The sequence below is a fragment of the Indicator indicator genome, chromosome 5 (genome assembly GCF_027791375.1).
Source record: "Indicator indicator isolate 239-I01 chromosome 5, UM_Iind_1.1, whole genome shotgun sequence".
NCBI classification, from domain to species: Eukaryota; Metazoa; Chordata; class Aves; order Piciformes; family Indicatoridae; genus Indicator; species Indicator indicator.
Genome location: NC_072014.1, coordinates 17,655,927 through 17,669,056, shown reverse-complemented (window position 1 = coordinate 17,669,056; position 13,130 = coordinate 17,655,927).

Below are 13,130 nucleotides of genomic sequence, written 5' to 3'. Positions count from 1 at the left end.
CTATTTGACAAAGAGATATATCCTTACCTGACTTAACATACCTGGCTTCTAACAAGAGGGTTAATCAGGTTTGGCGTCCAGACAGATATCTTGGATTCTCTTAGGCTCTTATCATCCCCTACCCTGTATGTAAGTCTATCAGAGACAACAGATCTGCCAGGAGAATGTTACTTGGTTCCCTTAGCTTTCTCCATCAACCAGTCTGTTACATAAATCCATACAACATTCCTGATAACCACACCACCAAACCCTAGTGTGTAGTCTGTGTATCTTAGTGCCCTCGACAACCAAACAAGTCCACAACATACAAGACATCATCTACTATCAGTACTAGGTCATATTTATGTATAATTTCATCTAGGAACCCTCGTTTTCTGTCAAAGATCCAAACCCGAAATACTCTGTATTTCTAAACACCCAGGAAGGAGGGGAAAACAACAAACACACAAACAAAACAAACACAAAAACCCACCAAACACAAAAATATAAGCAGACTTCAATTACTTTTGTTAGACTAATCCAGAATTAAAACATCTCACATGCCAAAATGCCAGTCAGCAAAAAATAGTAATAATTTCAAAAATAGGTGGGATGCTTTTAAAAGGTTAAATATATGAGAAGTAGAAGTCATTTTAATAGCAGCTTCTCAAAAAGTAGATTAAATTTTTTTAAAACATTTTTTTTCCAAGTGGAAATGTACAAAGTGACTTTTCTTAAGCATATTCCCAATTATGCCACTTTCACAATCTGCCTCCTTGAGGCTAGGGAACTATCTTATCAATTACTAATTTAATAAAATAGATTTAATTATATTGTCTCTAAGATAATTTTCTAAGACTATTTCCTAAATATCTAGATTTCTACAGAATTACTAGGTTTGCTTTTTCACTTGCATCTTTCAAAGTATTGTATCCAAATATTTTAAATCAAAGGACTCCTCTCGTGTTCCTAAGAAAAAAAAAATAAATTACACTGAATAAAATTAAAAAAAAAAAAAATGCACCTTCATCAGATTTTACAACTGAAAAGAGATAAAACCAAGCTTATAAAAGGAAATTATGTAGAAGATATAGTCTGAACCTGCAATAAAGAATTATGTAGAAGATATAGTCTGAACAGCAATAAAAAGACCTCAAAAAAACTAAAGCTTTTTTAAGGACCAAATTAATTCTCTGTATTTTAGAATCGTCTCTTAAAACGTAAAATAGCTTAATACCCACTGTAAAGCAAATGGCTTTTAACTAATTGGAGAACTGATACAAGATGTAAGGTAGTTCTAGTGAAGTATCTATTTTAATTATAAAAAGTTTATGGCATGAACTTGCATGAGTAAAGATCAAAACCCACAGACATAGTGGGAGATTCCCACAGAGTATTTGTACCTGGCTGTTGCTTTATCTTGCTTGAGCATAACCACATTTGAGGACCAAACAAAGCTTTGGTCTCATGACGCAAAAATAATTTTCTACCTTTCTTAAAAAATATTGAGAATTCACCTGATCATAAAAGGAAGCCACTACAAAAAGCCATGCATAATAGACAGTCATCTTATTCATATAGCCCAAGTTGGACAATGTGAGGAGCTGTATCTAAGTTGTACTGGAAATCCTTAATTCAGGATAAAGCCTGGTAATGACACAAAGACCTCTTGGACACAAGAGCAAGAACTTTGAGGACTATGGGGAAAATAATAGCTGGGCATAAACAAAGAACAAGTTATGTTCAGAAATAGTGTGAGATTCAGAGGCATTAGCTTGCCTGACAACACTAAGATGAAGAAAACCTGCAAGAATGATCAGTGGCAGTGAGTATCAATCCTAAAGTGCTCCTAAAAAGATGGTCCAAATTTAGTCATCCCTAAGAGATTCACTGTCCATGTAAACTACTGATTCTCTTTTGGAACGGAAAAAATCTTGAAAGAAATGTTGCCTTATAGTACAAAGGTAAATTTGTCTTATTAGCTATTAAGATTTATGATCCAGTTATAAGATAATTATCCAACTGGTAGTGACCATAAAAACAGACCATAAAACGAGGCAAGTGGATCATCTAATCTGAAGTCACCTGCAGAACCAGACCAGGTTAAAGTTAGCATGTCAGGAATACAACCCTTCACTTCCTGTTTTCCTTTAAAAGGAACTATAGCTAAACACGTTTTTTGCTGATACAGAACTTGGAGAGCCCTCTGGCAGAGTTGAGGATATGGCCACTCCCTAATCCCTCCTGCCCATCCACAGACTTACACAGACATCTCCTAAACTCCAGCGGCCAACCACTTCAGGCTTTAAGCAACTGGCACTCTTTTGCTGGTTTTGTTGACATCTCACACTGATCCATAAACAGCACATGCATGTGCTTCCATGCTGCAGATAATCCACTCTGCTCTCTCCCCAAGAGTCTGTTAGGGTGAGTGGTTTTTTTCATACAAATTGGACAGAAAAATGCTCTTCATGTCTTTGCATTCCATCGCACTCAGCCCAACTATTGCATTGACCTTATCTGGGTTTGATAAATGTTTGGACATAACTCTAAAATTTACATTTTCATTCTAACCTGAAAGGTAGCACTTGAATTAAGAATTCATGTGAGGTTTTGTTTGATTTTCTTCCCTTTTATTATTCATTTGTATAAAGTCCGTACTACCTGTATATCATATTTAAGAATAAAAAACACTTAAATATAAAAATCTTCATACCAAAGAACCATTGGTGATTTCAATAGCACTAAACTGCATAAACATGTACTCTTGTAGATATTCTGCAAGTATCCTGAAGGTACTAAGAAAAAGAATATTCAAGGTAGCTATTTGAAACACTAAATTAGATACCATTCATTAAACTTATGCTTAATACCCGGTTTAGGAGACACACAGACCAGCTAAGTGCTAATAAAACATGCTCAAACCAAAGCAAACATCTTAACTGCAGTATATAGCAAATGGTATGATAGATGCACGTATTTCTTCCCTTCAAAGGTGTTTGTACTTGAATCAACCCAGAGCATCCTATGGGACCACTTTTTCTATCTAAAATACTCTATGTAAAGAACCTGTTACCTGAATGACAAGTGACCCTTCCAAGCAAAACTGGTCTCAACAGTATTTCTCAAAGCACTAGTCTAGAAGAGAGGCTTAGTGCACAGAGGCAGGGATGGAAGGCATAAAGGAAATGGTCAGTGGGTATCCTTACGGTTCACGCTTCTGTCTGTGCATCAACTACCTGAGGGAAAGTGGGATCAGTAGGGCCACATGTGCATTTCCACTCCTGCATCTGGAGCAAAACTATTGGGCATTCTTCTACAAGACATTTTCCACCTCTATGTCCAAATTGTCCTCTCCCTTCACCTATCAACTCAGACTACTGTGAAAGCAAGGGAAAAAATTATAGCTAGGATTCATGCTCATTATCAGCTTCAGGTATGATTTGATACAAGGCATCTGAACATCACCTCTGACACAATAGCTATGAAACAGAAGATTCCTTTTTTAGCACAAAAGCATAAACAAAGATTAGGGTTAGCCAAAACAGGGTCATTCAAGATCATCATCAAAATGAACAAACTGTGGATATGGAAGAATCACCTCATATCCACCCATATTAGAGAGATGGACTCGAGGAGCAGAACTCATCTTTCACTGATTTCTACATAAAGTGAGCTTCTCGTAGTGTTGACTGCATACTAACTGACATGTTAACAAGCAGTGTCTTCCTTCGGACATGTACAAACATCAGAATGCTTATTCATGACAGTCCCACATATCATCTGCCAACACAGATGGTGACTGGTGGGATGCTGATTTTGTCCTAAGGCAGTTCCCACCCACAAAGATAGTATATGCAGGGCTAAACAAAAAGCATGTGCCATCTGCTGTCAAGTTTAGAAGACTTTTTGAAATCTACTAGGTTAGTTTATTTTAGATCAGACAAGTCTGGAGGCTATAGCTCTCTAATTGTCCAATAAAAGAAGTGAAAGTTACACCATTACAGACATGCAGTAAATCAAGAACAAGTTAAAATGTGCTGCTGGGCTAACCCCTAACACCATCAAGGAAGCAAAGTATTCTCATTGTGATAAGTAACTAAAAGGACATACAGCCCACAAACTCAGAGTGAACCAGAAGAAACCTGAGACCAGGAAGCAAAATTCTACATAGCTTTGAGATTTCTTTGGCTTAAAGAAATTTTAGAAATTTTCTTTCTTGATGACAGGATGATTTTTCTGTCCCTCTTCCTTTCATCTCTCTACTGCTATCATTTTGCCAGCTGTTCTCCATCTTACGATTTCTTGCACAGCCCTGCTCTTTTCCTACTCCCATATCTCCATATATTCTTCTTGTGCTCCTTCTCATGTGCTGTCATACTATACACACACAGAGGAAGGCAAAGTCAATTAAAAAGCATAACTAGTGTGATATCTTCTGCCTGCCTCACAAACAGCATAAAATTCAAACTACGTACCATAATTCTACCCATTCTTCTCAAATCATAGAATTGAATCTTTTTGTACATTGATAAAGCTCTAAAGCCAGCAGAGAAAACAGAAAACAATTCACCAGTGTGTTTTTCTGAACATTTTAAAACCACCAGCTACACTAAAACCTTTCACTAAACTCCTTTCAGGGAGTTTACCCTTCCACAAGTGTAAAGGTTACATCACTGTCTGTACACATGAAAAAAAAAAGCATTGCCTAAGCTCATCCCTTAAGAAGTGGAATTTAAAAATATATCCAAATCGCCTTTAAATCTTTAACATCAGAAAAACAAGACACAAAGGAGAGAAATTGTGAAGGTCTGTACTGCACAGCAACGAGAGATGTGGGCTGCAAAGGTCTCAGGGAGGGGACACAGCAGGTAAACACTGCAAAACCACCCGGTGCTACAGCCTATGCCAAGATGGCTGCATCAGCAGGGATCCTCCTGGAAGCCTGGTAGCAGATGCTGAAAGGAAGACACCTCCAATCAGCATGGGTGCATCACCTCCTCGAGCATTCATACCATGTGGAGCTGAGACAGGGCAGAAGAACAAAATACATCAGTCACCTCCAAACGACAGCTCAGCTTTTAAGAAAAGGTAGGGACTATCTAAAGAAAGAAAATCTGGAAAAGTGTACACAAAGTGAAGGATTTGTCATTCCTCTCCTCCCACACAAGGAACCAGAGGTAATGAGGGGCAAAAGGCATAGCTCCTCCATAGTCCTTAACAAAAGATGTCCTTACTCTTCTTTAAATGACTGTTTGTACAGCTGTCAGTTGCTTTAAATCATCCCAGGTTACTTCTCTACTACAGAACTACAAATACCAATCTGTGCATTCTACTGCAGCTGTCTGCAGAATACATGGTTTTATTAAATGTCCATGTAATCAGAAATGCAATTAAAATTCAATATCACAACGCTATTTAACACAAAAAGATCTGACAAACAAAATTACATCAGTTAGTCTTATACTGCCACTCTGCACAGAATACTATTCTGGAACCTCCTTAGAAATACAAACACTTTTCCAACTTTCATTTTATAACCATGAATCTGAAGTCTTCAAGCATACTGTTACTATAAATGTAAAAACGTCATTTTTCAAAGGGATAAACTTGTGATGAAGGCAGTCACACTGAAAATTGGACATTAATCCCCTCTGAATAAATATATCCCCCAGAAAGATGGAAGTGTGAGCAGTATAGTTTTTTACACTTGAAAATGCTGAGGTGCACAACAAGCAGCTTTTAATTTAGTATTTACAACTGAAGTTACCCTTCAGAAGCTCATTTTACTCTTGTGAGATATTCCTTTTCAGTCTCCTCTGCTCAAGTTATACTTTGCTGAATACCTGATAACTGAACAGAGTTTCTGCTAAGAGAGTTTTAAACACACATATTGCCTTAAAAGATGCAGCGGATTGACTACACCTCCTGTACTAACATCACAAATACAACATTTTGAAATATCAAACATTTGGATTCACTCAATAAAAAAATAATTTATCAGTCTGATGGCTCTTTTGCTTATGACACTCCACTCATCAGGGTTGCCAGGTCTCAGAATGATATGGTACTAGGCATTTTTCTCAAGCTTGGCTCGTGCAGCCATAAAATCCCTAGGAACTTTTAGCCTTTTAATCCTTCCAGAGATGACTGAAAATATGAACCCTAAAGGCTCAAGAACTAGAAGGGAATTAAAGATAAACCAACTTCTATTTTCTTCTAGGACCTGACAAGATTTTCAAATGTTCAGAGCTGACAGTATTTTCAGCAGCTCGCCAGGAGTCAGACATGCACTTAATCAAGTCCTGTACTGCTGATATTCTTTATCACTGTAAGAAACACAAGACTCTAAAAAACAAAAACACAAACAAACAAAAAAACCCCAAGTCCTGGTGTGCCTCAACCAGGACAAAGCTCCAACAATCAGGCCTGTATTTGGCCACACAAAGTCTTCCAGCTGCTTGTTCTTGGGCAATGTTGGTTTAAAGTTCCTCTTTCCCTGGTTTTCCCCCATTTCCATAAATGCATCAGAAGGCAGATGTTTCCTCTTTCTCCATATTCTCACAATCTCATCCTTCCCTTAGCCTCTAATTTCCAAGATTTAGGAAGACTCCCCATAAAAAAAAAAAAAAATCGTAAGTTCTCCTTTTCCTCAACCAGAAGGCTTTTTCTCTGCATTCATCACAATCTGAACTCATCACAAGCAGTAATCAAATCAGTTCCCTGAAGTCCAGATGAGGACTCAGCAGTTTTGCAATTGCAACGTTAAGGCTTCTTTAGTCTGAAAAAACCCAGGGAAGTTAGGCACCACTAGCTCATTTAACAGAATACTTATAAACAACACATACATCAGGTTTTTTATTTATTTAATCGTGTTTCATTAAGCATAAGAATCAAATAACTGGAAAGCATCAAGAGTTCTCAGCTGTTCTAAGTCTTTGGCTTACAGTAAATACCAATTCAATCAGTAATCCAAACTGTCAATTTAATGCCACTTTATTGTTTTTAAATACTTATCAGCCCATAGCTAAGACATGAAAAATGATGCCCAGTTCAACTGTCAGCAGAAACAGACTGTCATCTGCCACAGAAAACCACACGTGAAAGCAACTAGATTTCAGAGATCCCACAAGGTATCTTCGCACAGGAATGAATATTAAGGACTTAGCTTCGGAAAAATTCCAAAATATATACAGCTGCAAGCTTTCCAATTATATTTTCCATTTCCCCTTGGAAAACCTTGTTTTGTATCCAAAGTTTTCTCTAGAACATAATCAACTTAGTCAAAATGTTATTTCTGAAATTGCACAGTCGTTAAATTCACCATGAGCACCTCCTTCAGCACTGTCAAACAAGTACTGCAAATAGAAGGACAAGATCCATACCTACTGACACCTGCTATAGCATTAGGTGTACCTACATCAAAAGGACAAAACACAAGTTAGGTACTAATGACCCTATTGCTCTCAAAACCATCTATAGGTACAGTACATAGGCTGAACTAATGTCTGCTTGTGCCATGAGGGCATATCTCATAGGTTATCTCAATAAATCCTGAATAGCAATAAAGGAATAACTTAATCATGTACATTTTCTACATATGAAGACAGATAAGATGAAACGGTATAAAGAACCGTAAATCTTTTTCCTGTTCTGACTGTTAGGGCTGTAAACAATAATTTAGGACCACTTCATCTGTTCTCTTGTTGATCTTCCCAAACCAAATAGACAGATGGACCAGGGAATCATAAAGTTAAAGTATTTTTCTTCTGTAGTCCTTCATCCAATTCCTTTAATGCATGTGCATGTATCAGGGTAAACATAATTTTGGGGCAGAGGGGAAATTTAAGACAGAATCTGAAATTTTACCAAGTTCTTATTGCCACAACAACCACAAAAGAGCAGAATAGCCTCAGCACTAACATAATTAGTTAATATAGCTTGTGTAAATTTTTCATTTCACATCCTAAACAATGTTACATTGTTCTCCTAAAAAGTTGCCACTTCTCAGAGTATCATAAATTACTGATGCAATTCCCATTTTTAAAATACATATAGACCCTCTGAAATAAAGCAAAAACTACACTCCAAAACTCACGGGATGTATTATCAGTGATAAGCATTTACCTACCATTCTTCTGCCCTAGTATCTGCAACCATGGAATACCAGTTATTCAGTTTGTGGGGGGGTTTGGGGTTTTTTGTTTGTTTGTTTGTTTTGTAAACACTTAAGTGGACCTCCAAGCCTGCTGATAAAAGACATGAAGAAGGAAGAAGATCCGCTGATTTTCCTAAACCAAATCACACTAACGATTTACCTTAGCATGCTGCAGAACTCTGAAATAAACACACTGCAGTTTCTCAAAGGTGCATAAAAACCATAGTGAACTCATTTACGGAAAGAAAAAAAAAATAGAAATCTAATCAAAGAAAACCGTATGGAACAGCTATAATCTACACAAGAGTAAGAAATTACACTTCAAAATTAATTCTTGTGCAAGAGAAAGAGCTGGAAACAAATAAAACCAATGTTCTAAAACTGCCAGAGAGTGAACTCATTTGGGATCTACAGCTGTCCCGCTTTAGAGATTTGGATTAAAATCCATCATTATCTTTCAGTTAATACTCTTTCATCGACCAATCAGCAGTCATATGGTGTTTACCAGCCCTGGTCACTTAACCCACTTGAATGGCCTTTGTGCTATAATTTGTACTTCAATACAATCAGATTACTTCTAATCTAAATGATTTGTGTCCTTTATGGGACAGATAAACACTAATCCCAAGGTTTCTAAAACATAACAAGCCTAAATGGTGCCAGTACTGCATTCACTGTTTGCTTTTTAATAGAGTATTTCATTAACATTGGAAAATATTTTTATCTGATCATACAAACTGTGCCTTTTAGATACCCACTCCAATTTTTTTATATGGACAAAAAAGGGAAGATTTATCAGCAAACACCACCACTCAGACATACAGAATTAGTAGCAAATAATCAATAAACCAATACTTTGGTATTATGTTTTGATAAAACTATTTAATGGGAAAAAAATACTTATTCCTTAACACATTTTAAAACACCTCGTTCAACAAGCAGTTAAAATGTGGTAATGGCCCACTGTTCCCAGTTCTCAATTTAAAAAGTCCACCTTTTCAGAATTGTTTTCCAAGGCTTTAACAGTTAAAGTGTCCTCAATCACTCCTGTTCTTCAGTTAATCTTGGTGACACTTGGAAGAAATTGCACTAGAGTGCGAGTCTGACATCCAATTACACTGAACAGTAATACGCTTAGGCTCTGATCTCATAAATGCTTCTGCACAGGTGGATCACTAAGCATGCAAAAATCTCTCTAGAAAAGAAGGGACCCACAGATGAAAAATATATTTGTACGACTGGATCCAGGTAGATCAACGTTATGTGTGCCTTGAAAAACGCTGGAGACAGGAATGAGAACAACTGAGTAATTCAGGAAGAGCCTCATGGTGACACAAAGTATACAAACACCTTTGTACATTAAGATATCATCAGTGTTACCCTAATATATTCATATATATTCACCAACACCTATATTTCTTACCTAAAATAATGTGTAACTAAATTTCCAACTCCCTACACAATTCACCACTTCGTAAAGTATAACTGGTCATCTCAAGTTATACCAGGATGAGGCTACAAAGAACTGGATAAACCATTCCCAAAGAAAAATTAAGACAAATCCAAACATGATTGCTTCCAGTGTCTCTGCACATGTGCTTATATTTCATATCAAGTAAAACTCTCTCCTAATTGATGACCTAAACTAGAAAGTCTATTTTCTTACAGTAGCCTCATTCACATGCAGAGCCACTCTCAGTAGGTGACCTCAGCCTACCTCTTACTAATGAGCAAGCTAACACACACAGAGAAAATCAGGAACCACTACTATTGCCAAAAGTCTGTTTTACAACTGAGACACAAGCCTGACGCATGAAACTTTAAAAAGCCTCCATCCTGATCTGAGAGGAGGCAGATCATCTTTTATAGCAGCACAAAGGGCACAAGGGGGATTGCACTATAAAATTTGCCATTCTGGCAGGAAGCACTTCCAGGATTATTCAGAGCAGCACGTATACTCCTTTACTTTACTCTGAAAATAGCTCTTTTCATGTTACTTGTACTTTGAGTAAATCCCTATTACATGTTACAAAACAGGCTCCTTGAAAGGTCTGGCAGAAATTGCAGCTTATTTGAGATGTCCCTGAAGTTGCAATGATCTCAGAAGTGATAGGAAAGCTTCTAGAATTAAATTCTAGACTCACAAGCTAACACATTACCAAATACAGAGTTTACAAGGACTGAGCTACCTTTCCAAGAGCAGTAGCCTTCGCTGTTCACTAATTTCTCAAGCTCTAACAAGCCTCAGAAGGTTATATAGTTGCTTGAATACTGTGCTTCTGTTATCTTAATTGCAATCACGATGTGAGCACAAACTGCAATTGTAAAATGGTAAGTCACACTTTCTCTTCAACTGAGATTTAAAAGAACGAGGAGAGTCCAATGAAACAAAAAAGGAAAACAAAAGGATAGACCTACAGATCTTTGAGGACAGACCTCAACTCTCAAATGAAAGTCAGCAAAGGCTTTAGCCTTTGTGGCTCCATAGAGATAGGACTGCAGACAAAATAAGGAATGGACACATCCTGGAATAGGTAAGAAATGTGTATAGATGACAACAAATTCAGCATTAAATATATGTGTGCTTGTGTTCCACAAAGATGATAGGAAGAGGTACACCTGTAATGCTACTGCACTGTTGGCAGAAGGGTGATAATTCTTGAACTTAAACTATGCAGCTGCACAGAAAAATAAAAAAGACCTCTCATTGCAACTCCTGGATTTTGGATGGCTCCCCACAGCAATTACTGAAAGCAGCTGCCGCAAATACTAAATACTAAATTATAGCTGCAGATCAAAACAAGGCTGGAGTCAGTTCATTTCTGTGATATCCCTTTATTATTTTCCCCTTCCCAACCCAGAAAACGTGCCTCAACTTAAACTATTAACAATTCAGAATTAACTGATTTGAGTTCACAGCATTGCAGTCAAGAATATCAGAACCACCACATAGAAGACATTGTAAACACAAATATTCTAAAACTAACAAAAACTTAACTAGAGAGACTTCAGGTGTAAGAGTAATACCAAAACAAAATTCACCTCTTTCTTTTAAAAGTTACTTAAATAACCAATGCAGCAGTTTGAAAAAAAAAAAAATCTTCCCTAAAACCCCTTAGCTAACAAAACCAATTGGTCTTTCTAAGAGTTTTTCATCCTGTTATTGGAATAAATCATGCTGGAACGCTATTTCTCTTGTATTTGGTTAGATCTAGATTCCAAGTAGTTTAATAAAGCTGTTTCATATAAGCTTGAGCAAGAAAGATTACATCTGCATTTCTATTCTTTCTTACTATTTTTATGCTTTATAGAAAAGCAATATTCCATCCTTCTTCCAACAAATTGCATATGTGACAAGGAAGCAACCGTAAGTAAGAGCAACACAGACTTTTACATCCTTGCCATAATAAACAAAAAGATACTACAGCTGCTTTCTTCTCCAGCACACTAGTCACCTAGGTAGTGGAAATCATTAAACAACTTGAGATGTAAACCCATTCCAGTGTTTTACTTCATTAAGTCATGTATCATATTTACACAGGAGTCATGGAGCTATAAATCATGTGAGACAGAATGAGAGCTAGGCATTCAGCTCAGCATATAATTTTGCATTGTTGCATATCAGAGAGCTCTAAAATTTGCTGTATTTTGTATACTATATTGTCAAATATTAAAATTCATTTCAAGCAGATAGGTATTTTCTTCTAAGAGGTAGGCATTACTATCTCAAAGACATCAATATTTAATTTCCTAGCATAGAAGTCCTATGAAACCCTGAGTCAGTCTTTTTTAATAACAGACTTACCTCTGCCTTGCATAGCCCTGTTGCAGTGCAGTCTTGTGAACAGTCTCTGAATAGTCAATTTTTAGTTTGGTTTTTTTTTCAAATTTGAGCAAACTCATGCTTCTGAACACAGAAATTCACAACCCAAGAAATCTCTGCATGCGCTAAGGCAAAGCATCAACCAGTCAAACGCCCCTAAATCTAGCAGTTAAATGTAAGTGTAAGCACTTCAAGCTGTTTGCGGGATTCCTTTGCCAGTAAGGTATGGCTTACTTGAGAAAAAACAATCTATTTCCTGATACCAGATTTCTCAGTTGATGCAATCATGTGGTAAAAGATATTCTTTCACGGGTTAGAGGTAAATCTGATGCAGACATATTTTCTGAACTCTCTCTATATATCATAACCCAGGAGGGGTTTAAGTAAACACAATATTATTATGACACCTACAGAATCTGTTGGTAGGTGAGAAAACTGTTATACCAAGGCCATATAAAAATACAGCATGAGGCTGATACTCTGACTCCAAGAACTTCTTCTCTAAAGGATTTTTACATAGATATGGATGTTTCATTTTTATTCTTTCTTCATCTATTAAAGCAATCTATCACATGCAATGAATTAATCTCAGAGTCATTATTAACTATATGCATTTTAAAACCTATGTATCTATCAGTCTCAATAATATGTAACTGCACAGAATAGTCAAGCACTTGTATGACAGTTTTATACTCCGTTTTAGTAACTGGTTTCCTACTAAACACCTTAAAAGAAAAAGGAATTAATGTTTATCCACTTTCAATGCATACACACATTTGACAACTAACCTTTAAAAGAACATTCTTCTTTTATTCTACTGAAGGTGAAAAAAAAAAAAAAAAAGTATGTGAAATTTCTATTCTTTTTTTCCAGGCTTTACTGACTGGAAGAGCAGCTCAAAAACATTTTTACTAAAAGCAGAACAGCATCCATCTGAAGATTCATATTTTACTTGGCAGCCCATGTACCCCAGTGACTCACTGGTCAGTCTTGTAATTCATGCAGCTAGGCTGAAATCGGGAAGGAGAATGTGGATCAGATAGACAACTAGGTCACCAAGCCAACACAGGGGTCAAGATATTTGAAAAGCCAGAAAATACAACCATTAAAGGAAAGGCTAAAGATCAAGTTATTAGGCTGCCTGAGGGGACAAGAGGAAGGTGTGGACAA